The 14143-nt window shown below is 29.9% G+C and overlaps 1 protein-coding gene across 1 annotated transcript in view; it reads right to left on the reverse strand.

The window, feature by feature from the left end:
* LOC108903425 (patched domain-containing protein 3) overlaps positions 1-11680 on the reverse strand; it is an 87934-nt gene extending 76254 nt beyond the window's left edge. Inside the window, exon 1 of the mRNA XM_018705600.1 lies at positions 11462-11680. The gene's annotated coding sequence lies outside the window, so the exon portion shown is untranslated. The remainder of the gene's footprint in view (positions 1-11461) is intronic.
* Positions 11681-14143: the final 2463 nt, after the last annotated feature.

Here is a 14143-nt window from a genome sequence, read left to right on the forward strand (position 1 = left end):
ATATTTCTAATTGGCATTAATGAGAAATTGGTAGACAAATAAAGATGTTTTTCCACATTTTCTTACAAAGTTTTCCATATTTAGGTCTCTTGCGACACTTATGCCAAAAAAATTTCGTGATAAAATCGATACTTCTCTTCAACTTACGAACATGGCATAAGTGAGAAATACGTCGCTGTACACATTATTTTTTTGAAAAGGAAAATTGAATTTTCACAAAGGTGTCCCGCAGCCCATCTTTTAAATTTAGTTTATTGTACTTGTCTCTCGGTTACCTTTCAGTACTCTCAGAGGCATAAACGAGAAAGACGTCGTCGAACTTCAGTCTAATATCTCCCGGTCTATTAGTTTGGCAACTAGGCTTGCCAGGTCTCCGGGTTTGACCCGGAGTCTTCGGGTTTTGATGGTACATCTCCGGGCTCCGGGTTGATATGTCATTTCTCCGGGTTAAGACGTCCTACCCCCCGAAATTTATTTTCCTGAGAGATCTGATTGGTTTTTTTAGACATCAATTTGTCCATTGAGCTGCTGCAGACCTTTTTCTTTTTTTTTTAGAGATCGATTTCCTCGTAATCGATTCGACTTCAAAATTTCCTAAAGACCTTTTTTTTTTTTCTTTTGGACATCAATTTCTCCGGGTCTGTCATGAAATAGATCTGGCAACCCTACTGGCAACGCAGTGATTCTACTCGCGAATTTGTAGAGCTGATATAGGAAAAACGGGACATCGGCGCAATGGCTTGCAAATTGTATAAATAAATGATAAATTATTATTGGCGATTACAAGAAAATAGAAAGAGCAAATGGGAAACCGCAAAACTTTAGTATATTTGAAACGTCATACCATAAAGAACCGCTCTTGTGGTTTTGTATTCACTCTTTCCGTTTCCAGTAATGGAGAAAAACCATCAATACTAAGGCACCTTGTACATTCCTCGAAATTAATACAAAATGCCCTACAAAGCACTAAATTTATACAAAAACTTAGATTTTAAAAATTATAACTATGTATTTGAAGATGCATGATTGACTGGAAAACAAACGAAGGTAGTTTCTTCTATTAACAATTTGCATATATAGTGTGTTGAAAAGACGTTAAAAAAATCGACCAGAAAAAAGTTCCCTTCAAAATAGATCTGAAAATGCTTCTTTTCCAAAATACAGGGTATTCGAAGTTTTTGAAAAATGTTATATCTGCACAAACATCAAAAGATATTTGACGCAAATAAAAGAAACTTGGCCTGATAACTGAACAAAGTAACGATAAAAAAAATCATTGAATTTGTGTGAAATTATATCAGCCAGTGGAGGAAATACTGGTAAGCACCGTCAGTGATAGTTATACATTTTTTCTTGCAAATAAAATGTGATCATTAAAACTTCGAAAAGAAATGTCCAATTTTTTTATGGCAAGGGGCAAATTACTACGCCACTGGATTTTCTTAAACTTTAACGATTGCATTGTAGCTAAAATTGCAACAAAAGATTGCTACATTTTTTGTTAATTACAATGGTTTCAAAATAATATTAATTTTATTCAACCGAATGGTCAGTTTTGGGCTAAGCAATGTAATAACTCAAATATGAGTCTCCTTTTGAATAACGTGAAAGAGACATCTTCATCTGAGTATAATTGGGAATCAAATGAGCTGATGGAATATCTACTATACTGATGGGGTTATCAATGACGGTGTTCACTGAATTTGTACCCTTACTTAATAGCCCAAATTTCTAAATGTACATCAAACATCATAGATAACCTTGAGTTATTTGCATATATGAGATATTTTTCAAAAACTATAACACCCTGTGCTAGGAAACAAAACCGATGTTCATGGAACTTTTTTACTTTATTTTGAAAGCTGTACGTGTGACCTAATTTTGATTTATTTAGCAATTTTTTATTTTCCAATACCCTTTATTCTCTTATTACTTACACATTTTTAGTGACCTAATTTTTGGACTTAGGTACTTAGATTAATTCTGTTCAATGTGATTTCAATTTAGTTCTTTGGTACATTTCGACGAGATGATGAAGACTGAGACAATAGGAAAATAACTTATGACCAAAATTTGTAATTAACATTCGAACAAATATGCCTGGTCTATTATTATACACGGTGTTCCACCTAAAAGGAATTCTTCTGTAACTCTGTAACTGTAAAATTTATAAAAAAATGGTTTTAATAAAAGTTGCCTGGAATCATGTGGGCCACGTAAAGAGAATATTTTTAACTTTACAGTTCCATTTCGTGTGGGCGCTACATAACTTAGTTATTTTAAATAGAACACCCTGTATATAATTGCGTTTTTGAATTCCTTGGTTAATATTAGGTAGAGTTTATTAAATGTACATGGTATTTAAAACTTACCGTTTTCGAGATAATCAGTTGTTTTTGAAAAAAATCACAATTTCAGCTTTCTAAATGAGGCTAGATAGCGTCTAAACCATAAGGGTTGAAACCTGCAGTTTTCACAGTTCGTTTTGACATAAATTACTCTATCTTGTCATCTGCGAGCAAAACGTGTGACGGACGCAAATCCGGTATTTTACAAAAAAAAAGGATTTTTTCCAAAAACTACGCTACTTAGGTATACGGAAAGAATTATCAGGTTTGGCACGATTTTTGTTGCCCCCTGTATATCGCAGGTTAACTTTTGATACGTTTTTTGAAAGAGCCATCTTCACTCTACAGTTCCTGAAAAAAAATAATTTCGAGCATAATTATGTCAACTACTAGAAGTGACGAAACATAAGAAAAAAAATTAAAAGTCGATTATCTCGAAAACTATCAATATTTTAATAGGGATCATAACACAAAGTCCCGTTAGTTTTTCACGTAGAATTTGATAATGCTGCCATAAAAATAGAGGTTTCCATTAAAAAAAATTAAGTTGGTACCTGCCCAGGAAAAACTGAACACCCTGTATATGCAAATATATTTTCATTTTGTGCAGCTCGGCAAGTAGGCAACTCTGTAGAATTAAGTTATATCTTTTATTAACCTAGATATTGGACTTACGCGCACTTGGTGGATACGGTGTATACAGAGAAATTTGTCCACATGAAACACTATTTGTAATATCAAAATATTTTGAAAAATCACACGTCAATACCAATACATTTAAACCAAAACATATTTTTTGAAGAAGTTATTACAACACTTTAAAAAAGTCACAGATATTTTGGAAATAATATGGGTTGTATCTATTAACTATTAAAATAAAAAAAGACGACACATCTTCAATTATTAAAGTTTTTACGAAATTTTTTAAAATAACAGTTTTTCTTATAATTTTCAATAACACAAATAGAAAAGACAATTAAAATCTCAAGTACTATTTTATCTAACACACTTTAATGTGAAAAAAGTCCAAAACACATAATTATATAAAAAACTAATTTTTAAAAAGTTGTAACAACTTTCGTTTTTCATAACAAATAAATATTTGGGAGTAATTAATGCAAGTTTATTTAGAAGAAGCTGTAGTATAAAGCATTAGGTGTACATATCCATGTTTACTTTTGGGACAAAATATTGTTTCATATTTGATCTCTATACATCTTATAATATGTTAAATATGCTGATAAATATGTATAAGAAAGTCATTATAAACAATGTGCAACATTGGAATTCTCAGGACTATTTTTATAAAAACAATAATAATGTCAATATAACAAATATGAGAAAGGCTATGAATAGAGGTATTGAATTTTCTTCATATAAAGAATAAATTTATGGGAAATAATAGGCGAGTTGAATGAAGAAAGCGCATCACCAGTCTCTTAAAAAAAAGGGAACGCCTTTCTTGACCTGCTTCGGTTGTAAGGCCAGTCCTAAGAATTCCCTTCGACTACAGAATACAATGTGTTAAAAGCTTTGTAGAGATTATATACCTCCATCCTATCTACCTGAAGCAGTAAATTCCTCAAACACTGAAAAAAATGTTTTGTCCACGAAGTTATTTTTAGTAATAAGGTAAGTACGCCCGTATTCAGCCACAAAAGGGCTTGCAAAATACCAAAAAAATACTTGCAAAAATTTAATTTTACAATGCGTTATAAGTTCAGGTAACTTAGAGCTAAATAATATGTTTTAAATGACTGAAAAAAATTCAGAATAGAGAAATAGTGTTCTTAAATTATTGTTCCAGGCGATAACAAAAAAGTACAAAACATTAGATTGAACAAAATTTAAATGAAGCATGTAAGTACATATCTGGCTCGAATACAAAAAATTTGAATAAAATTTGAAAGTGCCTACTTTTTCAAACGATCGAAACAGAGCGCTAATAGCAACTATTTGCAAGTCAAGTCCTCCTTTTGACTAGACTCGTAATCAATTCTTTCCACTTTCATTTTTACCATAAAATTACTGTTACGAGAAAAATGAGTAAGCAGTTTAATGTTAACCTACTGGGTAAAAATTTAAAGGTTAGGAAATTCCTTTTAACGTGAATTTATTCGATTCGTTTTAATAAGTTTTTATTCCAATATCAGTTCGAGATTTTATAGTTCTCGATGTAAATAAAATTACAGTTCAATAGAGTATAACAAAAAAAAATAATTAAAAAAAGACACAGACTATTTCATTTGAAATTGTACTTCACTAAGACATTTAATACTGGAATATTAAGTTCTAATAAAATTATATAGAGGGTGTTTTAAAATGTCTAAGGTACTATATCAAAATATTAAACTAATATTTAATATTTAGTGATTAAATAATTACGGCGTTATCCAGATTATAATCAAATGTGAAAAATCCGTTATGCATCCGTTCATTTTGGGCTGGTTCGCAAATATCTGTCTGTTATTCCATGATCTGATTCTCACAATAACATTTTTTTATATGTTCATCAAAAGAAAGTGTTGCAGTAAATGCGAAATCACCGGACACTTTTACGTAATTTTGTTTAATTAACAGCTTTTAGAATGTATAATACAGTTAAGTGCAATAACTTGCTTAAAAAATGATACTAATTGATAAACAGTGGATGAATTTATAGATATTGAGATCTCAATTTAAAACCTTTTGCTTAGATTAGATTCCTATAGGTAAGCAGTTTACAATTTTTAAAAATATACAGAGTATAAATTAAGGGGGGATTCCTTTGGTTATTTTAGGCCCAAAACCTCAATAAACAGAGCCCTAAAGTCCAAGATAGAGGGCGTTAAAGTATTTTTGAAAAATATCACATTTTTTCAATTATCTCTGAAGTTGTTTGACGTAGATTGACGAAGCTCGTGGAAATGATGAAACCAATTAATTCGGTATAATTCTATATAAATCTGTCAATCCTGTGATTCAGGGGAGCTTTGTCATTACTACCCTCAGAAAAATTACGCCACTGGATTTTCAGCATTTAATTTACTGTCTTATTTTTATTCTCTTGCATTTTCTTCTCACAATGAACCATTTTCGAGTTATAATTTTTTTGTTCATATTTAATTTTTAAATAATTTCTAATAGGTATTTCATGTTAAAAAAAATTAAACCCCAGTAGAAAATGTAGCAGATTTAAGACAACGAATCATAAATGGTGGAATATTGAATCTATATCTATATTTACTACAGTCAATCTAGAAATGTTGAAGCAAAATATTTCAGTGTCCATGATTAATTGAACTGAACAATTGACAAATGCATACCATGTCGATAATAATTGAAACAGTCTCTTTATCAGTTCATTCATGGCCACCCCGATATGTTCTATTTAAAAGGAGTTGAAGGTAACAATAGAAAATATGGCCTTTCAAATATTTTCTTTGTCATATAATATTTTGGGTTCAGTATACAATCTATCGTAACAAATTTCCTAGAATTTGTTCAATAATAGTTGTAGTTTAATATAACTGTAACGAATTTCTTGAAAAATTCTAACAAGAAATAAGAAAACTAGACAAAGCTCCACTTTGAAGCAACGAATTTTCTACCATTTCCTTTTGGGAAAGAAACTCTTTCCCAAAAATATCGCATACTGCTGTGTGCTATCTATGTATTCTTCCTAATTATCTTTAAAAATTTTGATTATATGGCGTTCTGGAAAGTTCTACTATAAAACTATATCGAGGAAATAGAGAAAGTTGGACTTTATTATAGTTGAATTCGTCATTTAACAGCTTAAACAACAAATTTTCTATCAAAATCTAGAACATTTTGAAATAAATTTATATTTGAAGATGAATGAGGATGTAATTCATACTACAACGTGTTGAAAATGAAGGTAGGACTGTCTCATCCATATTTAAGAATGTTTTATTTGCCCTTAAAGCCATTGTTGAAATACAGGATTTCGAAGTTTAAAAATTTGTATTAAATTTTTTAATATCTTCTAAACAAATAAAGATATTGAAACGAAATTATATATGAGCAATATATATGAATAAAATAGCTTTCAATGTGACCAATTAAGTCTTGATTCAAATCAGTGGCGTCCTGTTAAAAAATTATGGTCCTCCACAGGAAAAATAAAATACCATTTTGAAATTTTATTTAGGAGTGTTGACTTTCTTGAATAAGTTTTATCGTTTTGCTGCAATTGAACAATTTATAAAAATGGTGCGTTTAGTAAATTTACACTTAGATTTAGTGTTAAACAACAACGCGACAAACATAAAGGAGAGTTTGTTTTTCTGTTTTTCTTAGATAGGTACATATGTAACAGTAAAGTTTAAAAAAAAATGGTAAGTATCAATAGTTCATCAGAATACAGCATCTTTAAGGAAATAAGAAGATATTTACAAGGACATGTCAAAAAGTAGATTGAAAAACAATGTTTGTTTGACAAACGTTGAGTTTGAAAATATTTTGTAAAATTATTTCAATAAACTTATCTATATTTTTCATATTCAAAATTTGATCATTTGTACTCAAACGGTAAAAGTTATACAAAAAAGATCGTTTCCGTTCAAATTTAAATTTGCATTTCAAAACGCCATTTTTTTCCAGAGGCGTGCCGTACTTTCCAAAAAAAATTATTATGAAGCCTTATATTTTATCTGCACCACTGGTCTGAGTTGGGAGTAATTTTTTTTTCAGATTTTATGCTATTTCACACAAGTATTGTGAACACAAAATTCCTAATCAATGTTTTCATTTGTTCAGAAGATAATTAAGCATAATATTTTTTTTAACTTCGATCAAATATCTGAAATATTTTGAAAATGTTCTTTAATTTATACCCTACGTTCTCCCACATCTATTTCTTTTTAAATTAAACTGCTATATAATGTAACTCATAATTAAGAAAATCATAAATTATAGTGAAATATATACAGGGTGTCTCATAATTAGTGTCCAATAATTTACTACTTGATTCTATTGCCAAAAATTAGAATATTTTATCATATAAATATGGGTCGAGATATGCCCTCTAAATGGAGCCTCAAAAATTTCATTTTTTTAAATGTTTCCAAAATTTGTTGATGGAAAATTATGAATTTTGACATTGTGAACACTCATTAAAAGTTGAAATAGATCATCATAAAATTTTTCAAAAATTTTTGTCAGGGGCGTCTCAATTGGGGGGGTCGTCGGCTAAAATTTGCCCCAATTATTTTGCTTGTCGAAATTTTCAAATTCAGATATGATAGACCCTCGTTTCCTCTACAAAAAAGGTACTCTTTAGTTCTTTCGATAAAATACTCCATTTCCGAGAAAAACGGATATAAGTATTTCATTAATAAAATTCAAAAAAATTTTCTTGAGTTAGTAAGTACCTACATGTACCATTATGAATTTTGATATATCATCATATCATTGTAAATTGTAATAAACAACGTGAAAAGTACTTAGAAATTTTTTACATGTTACTATTTTCAAATTTAAACAGTAAAATTTGATAGATCTGAGTTTTCTCTAAAAAATTGTAATGTTTTCGAGAAAAATCGGTTTAAATATGTTATAACACTTGCCAAAGTGTGCTTTGCTAAACACTTAAATCCGTTTTTCTTGGAAATGGAGCATTTTATCGAAAGANCTCATTTCCTCTACAAAAAAGGTACTTTTTAGTTCTTTCGATAAAATACTCCATTTCCGAGAAAAACGGATCTAAGTATTTCATTAATAAAATTCAAAAAAATTTTCTTGAGCTAGCTAAAATAGGTACCTACATGTACCATTATGAATTTTAATATATCATCATATCATTGTACATTGTAATAAACAACGTGAAAAGTACTAAGAAATTTTTTACATGTTGCTATTTTCAAATTTAAACAGTAAAATTTGATAGATCTGAGTTTTCTAAAAAAAATGGTAATGTTTTCGAGAAAAATCGGTTTAAATATGTTATAACACTTGCCAATGTGTGCTTTGCTAAACACTTAAATCCGTTTTTCTTGGAAATGGAGCATTTTATCGAAAGAAATAAAGACTACCTTTTTTGTAGAGGAAATGAAGGTCTATCACTTTTGAATTTGAAAATTTCGACAAGCAAAAAAATTCTGAGAACCCTTCCCCCAATTGAGACGCCCATGATCAAAATTTTATGATGATCTATTTCGACTTTTAATGAGCGTTGATGGTGTCAAAATCCATAATTTTCCTTCAACCCATTTCAGAAATATTGAAATATTTAAAAAAAAAATTTGGGGCCCTATTTAGGCGGGCTTAGCTCCCTTAGGAAGCATTTCTCGACCAATGTTTATATGAAAAAATATTCTTATTTTTGACAATAAAATCAAGTGGTAAATTATTGGACAATAATTATGAGACACCCTGTATATAACACTATTATTATGTCTATAATTATTTATTTGCGGAACTATCAGTTACTCTTTTTATTTGGTTAAGTATTTCTGCAACACCGAAAAGGAAACATTTTCAAAAGTCCTAGTCGTTGAAAATATTTACCAGCAACTACCAACATTTAAGAGTTTATTTGATTCACATCTATCACCGTTTAGCAAAATAAACTCAGACCCTTTTTAGTTTTCTATTTGTCGTATTATTTTCTTTTCCTAAAATTTTTGAGTTATTCCATTGAATTACGTGATCATTTTGCCAATAATAAGAAATAACAATAAATATTGTATATCTTATGTCTCTGTGGAAAAGAAACAAAATAAAAAACTGTCACAATTGATTGAAATCAAATGGACCCCGCACTTTTCTTATGAAAAAGTGGTTTCAGTTAAATTGGCTGAAATTTTTATATGTTTCAGCTGTTAACTTGCCGATCAAAAGTCTCCGTTGGCGCAATATCCAAAAGTTCATAGTTTTCGAGTTACGTTGACTTCAGAGCAATAACTCTGTATTCGAAGGGGTAAAAATGTTATTTAATATTTTTTACCCGTTGCATTTGCATTACCCAAGGTGTACCAAGTGGAGATTGCAAAATCAGTCCAACACCTTTTTGGGGTAGCTTTTTTACCGTACCGACTCAAAAACTACTTGTACATGTGAATACAGGGTGAGCCATTAGTTTATATAAAAGTTTACAGAATCAAGAAACAAACTAAAAAATTAATTTGATACATACAGGGTGATGAGTAAAGACGGGACACGCCAAATATTACATTTTTTAAATGGAACACCAAACAGTTTATCATTTTATTGCGGGGTTGCCAAGTTATGCAGAAAACTCTTCGAATTTTGAAAGAAAACATGACCTCGAAGAAGTTGTATTAACTTTCAACTACTAACACTTGGAGCAAAAATATTTGACACAGTTATAGGCAAATGTTAGACAAAGGTTTCTATATTAACTAATATCGATATTTTATACAGGGCATTTTTTATAATACGATTATTTTTAGAAAGGTTAAACTTGATTTTCTAAAATTTTTCAAATTTTATTGTTCTATTTTATTCACATATCGGTCCACTTCAACTTTCATTAAGCATGTTCCATATCTAAAATTGTTAGTTTTTAAGATATAGCAACATTTCTGAAAAAACTTTATATAATACCACAAATAAATAGTAACTAATATCATTAACTCAAAATGGAATGATAAATTCAAGGGCTTAGTGTGAAATAATGACAAGCCACAAATGCAAAATTGTTGGAAATTTTAAAATGTGTAAAATCAACGTTAGCTTCGTTTTCTCAGAATTTGTCTACATTAGTTACAGAAGTATAGATGTTTATGGAATGTACTTGAATAATCATCATGAATAATCATTTTCTTTTAATATTCATTATGTGGCTTGTTATACTCTTGCAAAACTTGAAAATTAAAAAAATCATATTTCAAGAAAGGGTGGCCTGTCATTGTTTCACACTAAGCCCTTCAATTATAAACTTCCTTTCGAGAATTAAATAGTAAACTCTTGTGAAATCCAAACTCGTTATGATAACGAAAGATAGATAGATAAAGGTTACAAAAGTGCATAAATGTCACAAAATACTTGTCATTACTCAATATGAACGTTAAACGTATAACTTTAGTGCTTTCTCATTCAGAAAAAGTTAATATGTTACTAATTTATGGCGNAAAAATTTTAGAATATTAAGTTTGAACTTTTTAAAAATGATCGTATTATAAAAAATGCCCTGTATAAAATATCGATATTAGCTAATAACAGAAGTCTTTGCTAACATTTGCCTATAACTCTGTCAAATATTTTTGCTCCAAGTGTTAGTAGTTGAAAGTTAATACAACTTCTTCGAGGTCATGTTTTTTCCAAAATTCGAAGAATTTTCTACGTAACATGGCAACCCCGCACTAAAATGTTAAACTGTGTATATTGCCATATATCGCATTTTCTCAGAAATTCATATGTTTAAAAATATACAGAGTATTCCATTTAAAATATGTAAGATTTGGCGTGTCCCGTTTTTACTCGACCTGTGTTTCAAATTAATTTTGTCCTTTAGGTTTTTATTCTGTACAATTTTTATATAAACTTTTTTCTGTATTATGAATGACAAGGGAGTTATTTTACTTTCTCACACTAATGGCCCACCCTGTATATGTGCATAAAAGAAAAAATATTTAATTCTTTAATACAATTTAAAGAAAATCAATAGGTTTTTATGCCGACTAGAATAATTTAACAGAAATCTGCAGTCAAAAGAACTACTCACAATTTCGAATACAGACTCAATTCGAATTCGGAGCCCTGAAGTCAACGTAACTAGTAAAACTATGAACTTTTGGATATTGTGCCAATGGAGACTTTCGATCGGCAAGTTAACATATAAAAATTTCAGCCAATTTAACAGAAACCACTTTTCATAAGAAAAGTGTGAGATCCTTTATAACTAAAGTTTTAATATTGAAAACATAAGTTTTTCGAAAAAATTAACCCTGTAATGAGTTCGTTTCAGTGACTTTTGTACAGTCATGTAAACTATCATCATCTACTGATGTACTCACAAAATCAACCCCTTGACTGATTCTTTTTGGCGCAATGGCTTATTTATTTAAATAAAATCCCATTCAGTGTAATAGAAATACTCAATCAAATAAAATTAGTTACTATTATCACTTAATAATAATTTTACAAACCTTGAGCGATTCGAAACTCCAGCAAAAAATCCGAAAACTACACACACACCAAAATTCACAACAGGGCACAAACCCTGGCACTGCGAAGAAAAATTAAGCACCACAGATATTTCTCAGGACCAACGCACCAAAAGATAACTCGAAAATCATCGTACCGCTGGAAAACAAATTTCGAACTAGCGTGTCGCCTACTTCTTCTTCTTCGGTTCGTCTTCGATGCCGACCGCGAACGGACTAAGTGCGGCCTGAGGACCTCTCTCGAAGCATTTTCAGCGACGCTGCGCCCCACTTGGGGAGCTTGGACCTCCGATAAGACGTTCTCGATCGGAATCCGCGTCCATGCCGGGAATTGATAAGCAGGTGGCGAGGGTCGGAGCACTACTTTTAACAACAATAATAAATACAGTTTTTTGAAAATATCTGTTCTTTTACTTTATTTCAAATTTATTATTAGTACAGTCATTAAAGCTGAACATCAGCTGTAACCTCCGAATTCTTTGAAACTGCATGTCTCAAGATCAAAAGTGACATAAGCCCGATTGACGCTTTTTGTTTTTTTTAAGGGTAAAAACTACCCCTAAGTAAAAAAAATGAAAAAATTAAGTTTTAAGCATTTTATTGATAAAAATCTTGTTCTAGCACAAAGATTAAATAATGTTCCATGTTCTCGAACATGTTTTATGACATATTTGATCTTTTCGATCCTTTATTTAACCTTTAAAAAAATAATGATATTACTTTTTAAAGATTTGGAATGATTAAATCGTGCAATTATTTAAAATAAAAGTTACCTTGTAGCTAATAAAAGAATTTTTCCCCTAAAAACCACCTCTGTATTGACAAAAATGATAAAAAATTACTTTTTAAAAGCTAGGAATGCTTTAACGGTGCAATTATTTAAAATAAAAATTCCCTCATTGCTTATGAAAGAATTTGTATCTCATAACACATTTCAACCCTTATAAATCACCCCTGTGCTAAAAAAATTACGTTTTAAATCTTGGAATGCTATAATAGTGCAATAATTTAAAATAAAAATTCCCTTATATTGTTTATGAAAGAATATTTTACTTTTGCCATTTTCAACTCTTATAAACTACCCTTTTACCAATATTAATGTAAAATATTTTTATTATAATCGATTTTTAAATATAATCAATCATAAAAAAAATTGCTACGCTGCATATAAATAATCACACTAAATTTTTTTACTTATTTTATTTGTATAATATAATATATAATATATAAAAATGAGAAAGCCTATTTTGCTCCGAAAAAATGTCATTGGTTTTTTTACCATAACTCGGTTAATTTTGAAGCTATAGTATCCTACAAAAAAGCATTTTAAAGATAATTTCAAGAGCTGTAAGATCGTTTGCATATAAAACCTTTTAAGTCCTTCGTTTTTTAAAGGGAAAGGATCGAAGGGCTCGAGACAGGTCGTTTTTTCACTAAAATGGATACTTCAAGCGGCGATATCTCCTTTATTTTTTATGCTATAGGAAAAAAAAAAGCAAAATATTTGTTGAAAAAAAAGCTACATTTTTGTTGTCTATCATTTTTTACGTATCTTTCATAGTTTCAGAGTTATTATATAAATAAGGCAATTTTTTTTGAATAATGAAAAATACGTTTTCAACTTTTACCGTACATTATTAAAAAAATACGCATTCTAAACCGGTCTAACTTCAGGATCGTATGAAAAACACTAAAACAAAACTAATTGTAAAGGGTCTACGATTAATTTTAATTCTGATGGAAATGGTACAGCGTTTACTGCTCATTTTTCCTTAAAAAATATGAGCAACCCATCTGTTTTTGACGATAACTCCTTCAATTTTGCTCTAATTAACTTTTATAAGTGCTCATTTTGAAGGTCTTTTTGAGTACTACAAAAAACTCCAGGAGCGTTATACACGTAAAATTAATCCTTTTTCCGTTATTTGACGTTGAATACATCGATTCGAGTATTCCTCCCAAAACAAGTCTCCTTCCACTAACCATATTTCGCTTTGTATAGGACGTACAACACTTTTTAAAGAAGGATTTTCTTTGTTTATTTATAACCTACATTTTTGTTCATTACACTTTTTTTAATAAAGTGCCTAGTTTTTGAGTTATTCACGATAAATCCTTTGAAAAGTGTTTTTTTTTCACTCAAAATTCCAAAAGTTCATCATGAATAACTAAAAAACTATTGATTTCTCGAAAAAAATCTTCGAATATTTTTTGCTCAAAATTTGATTCTCTATTGATTTCCAGCGTTATTTTTGAAAAAAAAATTCCACCCCCGAGAAGGGGTGTCAACCCCCAACAGGGTGGAAGCGGCAATCGGCGCTTTGTCACTAATATTCATTGATCTTTTCTCTAACTACCTGCCAAGTTTCAAAGAATTCGGTGGTGAAAAGCTTCAATGACTGTACTATATACTAATTCGAAACTATATAAAAATTATTGTCTGGAGTTATTTATTTGTGGCATAATTTTCATTTTTTTCTTAACTGTCAAAGAAAAGCAAAACGAAAAGTCAAAAAAAGTTCAGAAGACGTAAACAGTGGATTTCCGAAACGTTAACGACCTTTTTAAAGTATGCGATATAAGTGATGTGTTTTTGTATTTTCTATTTGCATCCTGTTTTCAGTGTAAATTTTTTTGTTTAGGCAGAATTACTCTCATAAAAAT

The sequence above is a fragment of the Anoplophora glabripennis genome, unplaced genomic scaffold (genome assembly GCF_000390285.2).
Source record: "Anoplophora glabripennis isolate ALB-LARVAE unplaced genomic scaffold, Agla_2.0 scaffold12, whole genome shotgun sequence".
NCBI lineage: Eukaryota > Metazoa > Arthropoda > Insecta > Coleoptera > Cerambycidae > Anoplophora > Anoplophora glabripennis.